Raw genomic sequence first — 8691 nt, 5'->3', positions numbered from 1 at the left:
CCCAGAAACTTCACAAGAAGTGTTCAGGGCTCAGTATGGGGAAATGAGCTTAGCAGAACCGACCACCGAGCCTCCTAAGTGAGTGTTTATACTCTTTTGTTTGGGCCACAGGCAATCTGGGCTTGTTTGTAGAGCCGCTGAGACAAAACAGGAAACACGTAATGATGTCCATGCACATCCATCTATGCTCTGTCCACAAAACCTTGTGGACCCGTCCTAAGAGGGAAATCAGGAAAGCGTTCTGCATCTGGCAGTTTATATCATGTGTGTGTGTGTTTGAAAAATAGAAACTGTTCCTTTCACTTTGTTCTTCTAGTCCTACTTGCTTTCAGTTCTGTCTCTCACAGCTATTACTTACATTAAGAAGCTTCATAGCAAAAAAATGTCTGACTTGGGTTTTGCTTTTGTGGAGAAGGCAGTATTGCTGAGAGGCAATAATTGTGAGCATTTATTAACTAAGCATTTTATTAATTAATTCTAAGACCCTTTCATATTTTATCTCAATTACATCAACTCATTTGGTTAGGTTCTTTTATATCCTTACTAGAGGCCCGGTGCATGGATTCGTGCACCGGTGGGGTCCCTCAGCCTGGCCTGCACCCTCTCGCAATCCAGGACCCCTCAGGGGATGTTGGGCTGCCAGTGTCAGCCTGATCCCCACAGGCCAGGCTGAGGGACCCCACGGGTGCACGGATGCACCAAGCCTCTAGTATGCATATAAGAGCTTTGGTTAATCTCTTCCTGCCCTCCCCACTGCCCCGTTCCCTCTGAGATTCATCAGTCTGTTCCATATTTCCATGCCTGTGCATTGAGCAACTGCCCCTGGTGATCAGTGCACATCATAGCTACTGGTCGAATGGTTGAACGGACAAAAGGTCGCTTAGGCTTTGATAGATAGATAGATAGATAGATAGATATAGATAGATAGATATTATGAATGAAGAACTAAGTCTTAGGGGGTCTAATGTCACTTAGGCTTTTACATATATATATATATATATATATATATATATATATATATATATAATGAATGAAGAACTAAGTCTTAGGGGGTCTAATTATTTTTCACAAGGTAAGGCTAGAAAGGGGCAAAACTGAATCACATCTCTTCAGTCTGCTAGCTCCTAATCTCATTCTAATAGTATGCATCCCATTTTAAATAATCATTAGCTTTATGCAAATAAGTGTTAAAATCCTCGAATCCTTTAAGATTTGTCACTTGGTTCTATGGATTTTCTTAATATTCCTGGCCCTATTTAAAAATTAAAAATATTAAAAATTATTATTAAAAATATTCTTCATTAATGTTGCCAAAGCTGAGTCTTATGTGGTATCTTGCAGCATTTGCATTGATTACAGTGTAAATGAACCCAAATGGAAAAGTTTCCTTCTTTTATTAACTACATTTCTAAGATCTTCTGCTATCTCATCGCACTTAATTACTCAACCTGGTAGGTTATCTTATATCCTTATTTTATGAATGAAGAACTAAGTCTTAGGGAGCTAATTACCTGGCACAAGGTAAGGCTAGAAAGAGGAAAGAGATTTCAAGTACAGACAGATTTGAAAGTTGGCCAAAAAGACTAGATCTAGAAATAACATAAGTAGGAAGTCAGTGGCCACCTCTTTGGAAAATGTCAGGTTTTGTGTGTGAGCTTTTGCATTTTACACGCAGATCCTTTGCAGAAGGAAGTACACTCAGCCATCCTGGGCACGCAAACTGAGCGTCGCTGTCCTAAATGGGAAACACACTATTTTCTTTTCTTTTTTTAAATATATTTCTTTATTGATTTCAGAGAAGAAGGAAGGAGAGAGAGATAGAAACATCAATGATGAGAGAGAATCATTGATCAGCTGCCTCCTGCATGGCCCCTACTAGGGATCGAGCTCGCAACGAGCTCGCAACCCAGGCATGTGCCCTTGGCTGGAATCGAACCTGAGACCCTTTGGTCCACAGGCCGATGCTCTATCCACTGAGCCATGCCGGCTAGGGCGGAAACACACTATTTTCCTCATAGGTGCTCTATGTATGGTTTAAGAAGGTGAAAGTTGGAAGTCGCCCTGCCTTGCCTTCATCCTCCCAGCCCCCTGCAGAAGGGTGACCATGACTCCGGATGTCACTTAACCTTAGATGTTAGAAAGGGCTGATGGGAGTGGATGGTTGGTCACCACCCACCACGCTCTACTTCACTCCTTTCTGTGGCTGTGTCTTTTCCGAGCTGCCCAGTAGCCTTCCAGTTGCTACTTGGATTCAGAAAATTTTGAGTTTTCTTTTCCATTTTAATTGTAGTCTAAATTTATAGGAAAACCAGAAATGGCCAAGTGTTCCATTTGAAGCATCCCAGCAGAGTTGGTGACCCAGGACGGTCTCTAAACACAAAATCCCAAATTAGTTTTCTTGTAACTTTAGCCCCGAGGCAGGTACCGGCTATAAAAAGGCTGTGGCCACCAGGGCTCTGCCTGGGAACATGCTTTCAAACATTTCCAGATCTTCGTCTTGCCATGGCTGTTGGCTTCGCTTTGAAAGCCATAAAACCATGCTGCAGATCTGAGAAAAACCCACAGCTGCCTACATCCGATGACAGTCCTCCATGGATTTTCCAAAGATAGGCAGCTCAGCAAAACCCAAACTCCATGATGTCAACCACGCTGCGCCTTTGCTCTTGAAGCCAGTGGGAATCCTGTGGAAGGTTTAATCCATGTGTTCCTGATCTACTTACAGTTAACTCATCAAAATGCCATTGGCATGCGTGTTGCCAAAGTTTCATGGGCTTTTATTTCTTGGTCTCTCGCACGGATGCTGGTGGGAGTCAAGCTTTGCCAGGGGAAACACAACTCCCAAGGTCTAAGCTATTTGCAAAACCAAGACTCGGTGAATTTCAAGGAGCTGTTTTAACCATCACTTACAATCGTCTTTATTTTTAGCAACGGCCTATCTCCTCATTAAAAGTGTGGTAGAGCCCTAACTGGTTTGGCTCAGTGGATAGAGCGTCGGCCTGCAGACTCAAGGGTCCCAGGTTCGATTATGGTCAAGGGCATGTACCTTGGTTGCAGGCACATACCCACTAGGGAGTGTGCAGGAGGCAGCTGATCGATGTTTCTCTCTCATTGATGTTTCTAACACTCTATCCCTCTCCCTTCCTCTCTGTAAAAAAAAACCAATAAAATGTATTTTTTTTAAAGTGTGGTAGAAAAAAAACAACCTTTCACCACCCTACAGAGAGTGGGGCCAGCGCTTTGCCAATCTTCCTACCTCTTGTGTTTCTCCATGTTGAGGAGCTGACAAACTAACAGGGATATTGGACACGGCCCCAAATCACTACAAAACAAGGCATAGCCTTCCAGTGGCTAAAGGCCTGGGGATTCTCTCATATCAAATTTCAATTCATCAGTTTAACAGTCAGAGTCTTCCAAGTAGCCTATCGCCTCCCTCTTTTGTACACAGGTACCTTTTCAAATTTGACTTCCAAACTGCAGGTGCCTTTTTAATGCCGTGCCCGTCTGGCACATTATTCTGCCAATAGTTTTATGATAGCCTTCCTTTAGTAGAGCAGGGTAACCATCTAGTAATTGTGTGTGTGTGTGTGTGTGTGTGTGTGTGTGTGTGTGTGTGTGTGTTTGCTTCCATAGCAGGAAAACTGGCCTTATCAGGAAGAAGATACTCTTGCTAGCATTGGGCCTATGTTACTGTTTTTTATACAGTATTTTCTGGTGTATAAGACGACTAGGCGTATAGAAGATTTTCCTGGGTTAAAAAGTCGTCTTATACGCCGGAAAATATGGTAAATATTTTTTAAATTGATTTCAGAGAGGAGGAAGAGGGAGAGAGAGATAGAAACATCAATAATGAGAGAGAATCATTGATCGGGTGCCTCCTGTATGCCCCACACTAGGGATCAAGCTCACAACCAGGACATGTGCCCTGACCAGAAATTGAACCATGCCTTCCTGGTTCATAGGTCGATGCTCAACCACTGAGCCATGCTGGACAGGCCTGTGTTACTTTTGAGAGATGGTAAACCAGTATTTCTTGAGTTGCTAAGGTGGGCCATTGTAGATTGTTCATCAAACTTTTCAACATGTACAACCAAATATTTTCGAAAGGAGCAAAATGGGTTTTAGAGGTGGAAAGACCTAAAGAGAGAGGGGCAGGAACCCTGAGGAAAAAGGGGAGGCAGTGTGTGTGTGCCTGGCATATAGTTGGATCTCACCCTTAATCATGGCATGTGTGAGACTACATGTCATTTCTTTACCTGAGCCTCAAAATTGCATGTGTAAATTTTTGGACCATAAAATCCAGTGACACTTAGATTATGAGCTTCTATGCTTATTTTGAGGTTGCTTTGGGGTGCTTTTGTACCCCCAGCTGAGGCCAAGGGGTAGTAGAGATCCTTATAAACATTTAACCTGAACTCTTGAGCCCATTCAATAATTATGTATTGAGTGATATTCCTAATACTGTACTATTTAATGGGAAATTCACTTATCCATAAAGTGTAATCCCTGCCCTCAAGAAGTGCATAGTCATCTTGTACTTAGAAACATAGATCCTTAGAACTAGAAAGAGCCTGAAAAATCCAAGAATCTCATTATTTAAAGGAGAACGCTGAGGTTGGGGGGTGATGTGACTGGCTTAAGTCCAAGCTCTGTCTAGAATTCAGGGTTTCTGATTCAAGCTCATGCTTTTCCATTATGTGATGCTTTGAGAACTGACAAATGTTTTATTGATTCCACCACCCACCCCCACAGTCCTAACTAGATTTGGGGTTTCTTGAAGGCAGGGAATAATGCCTCATATTTCTTCCACATCCACCCCACCCAAGTATGTTATGAATAATCAGACAGATTTAAGTATTCAGTAAAATGCTCATGGCGGAACAAGTCAGGAAGTTAATGAATGAGTAGGGAGTCTTAACGTGAATTGCTAAGTGGATGAGAGGGCCTAGAAAACCCGCATTCCTTCCTACCCCATGCCTCTAGAGTGACTGCCCCTTGGTTTGTGGTTTAGCAGCTGTTGGTGTGAAGAAGAGTTAGAGGCTAGCTGACTCAAAATGCTAATGGAAACATAGGTTTCCTTAAACGACGAGTGGTGTCCAACCAGGGGAGGTCATAATTCCATTCTAAACATTCCTAACAGTCCACATGTAGGTATTAGCTTTTAAGGACCCTTTGGACAATAGTTAATATTATACAGTTGCCTTTGAAGGGGGCTTTAAGGACATTAAACATGTCTTATTCAATTTTACAATCTTTTTTTCCCCAAAAATATATTTTATTAATTCTTTATAGAGAGGAAGGGAGAAGGAGAGTCAGAAACATCGATGAGAGAGAAACATCAATCAGCTGCCTCCCGCACACCTCCCACTGGGATGTGCCCACAACCAAGGCACATGCCCTTGACCGGAATCGAACCTGGGACCCTTCACTCCGCAGGCCGACGCTCTATCCACTGAGCCAAACCGGTTAGGGCCAATTTTACATTCTTGACCTAACACAGTTCCTTCCTGGAAGGGAAAGTGGAACTGAAATGTGCCCAAAGGAGAGACCCTGGCCCGGTGAGTGGTTCAAATCCATGTCGATGAAGCATGGTCGATGCAGCTGGGAGAGGGGTCAAATATTGGAAGAGCTGTCACATGGACAATGGGGTGGATTTACCTGCTGGCAGAAGGCAGAACCAATGACTACATGATTGCTACAGATGTTACAGGGATGTGGGTTTGGCATGAACTTGAAGTACATTTTGTTCAGTTTCAGAACTATTTGCAAACAGAGCTGACTCCTGAGTAGAACACGTCCTGCTGCTGAAGATTTTGGAGCAGGGTCTGAGGTCACGTGTACTTTCTGCGTGGTCCCTTCACACCTTGGGATTTGATGACCATGACCTTGCACCTCTACCACCAACACGGTGTCCCTCCATGACTTGCCTACATAGTTTATTCCTATTTCTGCTGAAGATGTTGGAGCAGGGTGTGAGGCCATGTGCTGTACCTGACTTTCTGGGTGGTCCCTGCAGACCTTGGGATCTGAGGATGATGACCTTGAGCCTTTACCACCCCCATACTGTCCCTTAATGCCTTGCCCGTGTAGCTTTTTTTCCTGTTTCTCCCACAGCGATCACCTCTATCTGCCTATTTCTTAGCAATCCATAACTGTCCATGGAAGCTCAACTATAGCAGATTATTTAAGCATTTGTGCTCTCTTGCTTGACCTGGAAAATCAATTTCTCTAAATACTGTGTGTCACACATCCCTCCACCCCACACTTCAACGTGTATGATTTTTAATTAAAAAGACATCTCCACATAGTGCCCAATATGATCAGCAGAGTTCGAGTTCAAATCTTTGCTCAGGAACTTACAATTGGGGCATTTTTCCCAAACATAAAACAGGAGGAATAGCCCGGCAGGCATGGCTCAGTGGTTGAGGATCAACCTATGAACCAGGAGGTCATAGTTCGATTCCCAGGCAGAGTACATGCCTGGGTTGCAGACTTGATCCCAAATGTGGGGCATGCAGGAGGCAGACGATCAATGATTCTCTCTCATCATTGATGATTCTCTCTCTCTCTCCCTCTCCCTTCCTCTCTCAAATTGATAATAATAATTTAAAAAAAAACAATAGGAGGAATAATACTATCTGTCTCAGCAGTGCAGAGGACTCAACGCAGTAATGCAGAGACTTGCTTAAGCACAGCACGTGAAATACACGGAGTTGCCAGATTATTATGATCTCTGAACGCATAATAATCTGGCCACTCAGTGTATATATATAATGCAAACACTGGACCAAAAAAAATGATAAAGCTTGTATGTTAGTATATCAATATATCAGCCAATAAAGTAGACCTTAATGCAAATAGTATTAGAGGTCATATATATGTGACATATATAATACATATATAAACCTAGCATAAACATGCTATATATTATACTGAGTGGCCAGATTATTATGTGTTCAGAGATCATATTAATCTGGCCACTCAGTGTATATTTTAGAGGCCCGGTGCATGAATTTGTGCATGGGTGGGGTCCGGCCAGCCTGGCCAGGGGGAAGGGACATGGGCGGTTGGCCAGCCTGCCTGCTGGTCGAACTCCTGGTCGAGGGGACAATTTGCATATTAGCCTTTTATTATATAGGATATACACTGAGTGGCCAGATTATTATGCATTCAGAGATCATAATAACCTGGCCACTCAGTGTATAGTGGGTGCTCACCCAATGTTAGCAATGCTGTCCTATGGTTAATAAAGGAGACAGATTCCTATGAGCAGCTTTGATTTAAGAAGACAATACCATTTCCAGACATCCCTTTCCTGGGGCTACGGTGTTATTCCATCCTGATGGGAAGGGAGAATGGCCAGTTTAGAAGCAGGATGGTTATGAGGGCTGGGTGGGAGGTAAGCTGAAATGGTACCCCCTGCCAGCTTTTTGAAATGCAAATCCATCAGTCCCTTTGATGTTCCTAGCCACTTCCAATGAACATCTTTCAGCATAGTATTTGCTTTCTTAACCACACCACTTCTCACCGGGTTCAACATTCCCTTCGGATTCAAAGGATCTTGGTGCATTCTTCCAAAATGAATTCAGAAGGTAAGTCAAAGAGAGGGGGAAATATCTTTGAACAGGACACCGGATTCAGACTGGGCGCCGGAGGAGGGAGGGGGTGGGCGCTTTGTGACTCAAAGAGCTAACAGTAAATTCCGCCTCAGGCTTTCCGTGTGCCTGACCACTGCCAGCGGTCTGTGACTAACCTCAGCCAGCACCCACCCTGCCCCTTTGTCTAAGTAAGTGGCCATGGTGGCGCTGGAGGAGAGGGAGAGGGACCACAGGAGGAATCTGAGGGGGAAAGTGGGAAAAGGGACAATTCAAGGAGCCATCGCTTTCAGTCTTCCCTTAAACTGCCTGCTGTCTTAGGGGGCCCACATTAATAATAATAGACTATTTTTCTCCTTAACGTTAAGCACTTTCATGGACCCATTTTCCAATTGATCAAAACCCAGATGCAAAGTATCACTCAATCAGTGGCCCTGTTAAAGCCTGTCTCCAATACCACGCTGGACACCCCGAAGGGTGCTTCTCCCTTGGGCAGTGGTCAGCAAACTGCAGCTCGAGAGCCACATGCGGCTCTTTGGCCCCTTGAGTGTGGCTCTTCCACAAAATACCATGGCCTGGGAGAGTCTCTTTTGAAGAAGTGGCGTTAGAAGAAGTTTAAGTTTAAAAAATGTGGCTCTCAAAAGAAATTTCAATCGTTGTACTGTTGATATTTGGCTCTGTTGACTAATGAGTTTGCCGACCACTGCCCTTGGGTGTCTCTTCCTACTTGATTGCAAACTCCTTGAGGACCGGAACTGGCTCTTACTCATCTTGAATCCCCAGCAGGGTAGGGACATACATTGGATACCACACACTGACTTATTTAACTACATTAAATCCTTCTTGGGAAAACCATACTCTGCTGGGGCCGGAAAGCTAACACGAGGGGTGAGTCAGGGACCACCTGGGACAGTTTGTACCGAGTAGACTTGCCCAAAGGAGCCTGGAAAACCACAGATCGGAGGTGAGCTGTCTCCTGCTGACCAGCAGGGTCTTGAATGCACCTGGCTTTTCCCTGGCAGCTGGAGTGGGTGTTGGCCTCCATCCCAGGCTTCCAGAGCCTTCTATTTTGGAAGCACTGAGGCATCTGCTTCAATAG

The sequence above is a fragment of the Eptesicus fuscus genome, chromosome 24 (genome assembly GCF_027574615.1).
Source record: "Eptesicus fuscus isolate TK198812 chromosome 24, DD_ASM_mEF_20220401, whole genome shotgun sequence".
NCBI lineage: Eukaryota > Metazoa > Chordata > Mammalia > Chiroptera > Vespertilionidae > Eptesicus > Eptesicus fuscus.
This window is presented reverse-complemented; position numbering follows the sequence as displayed.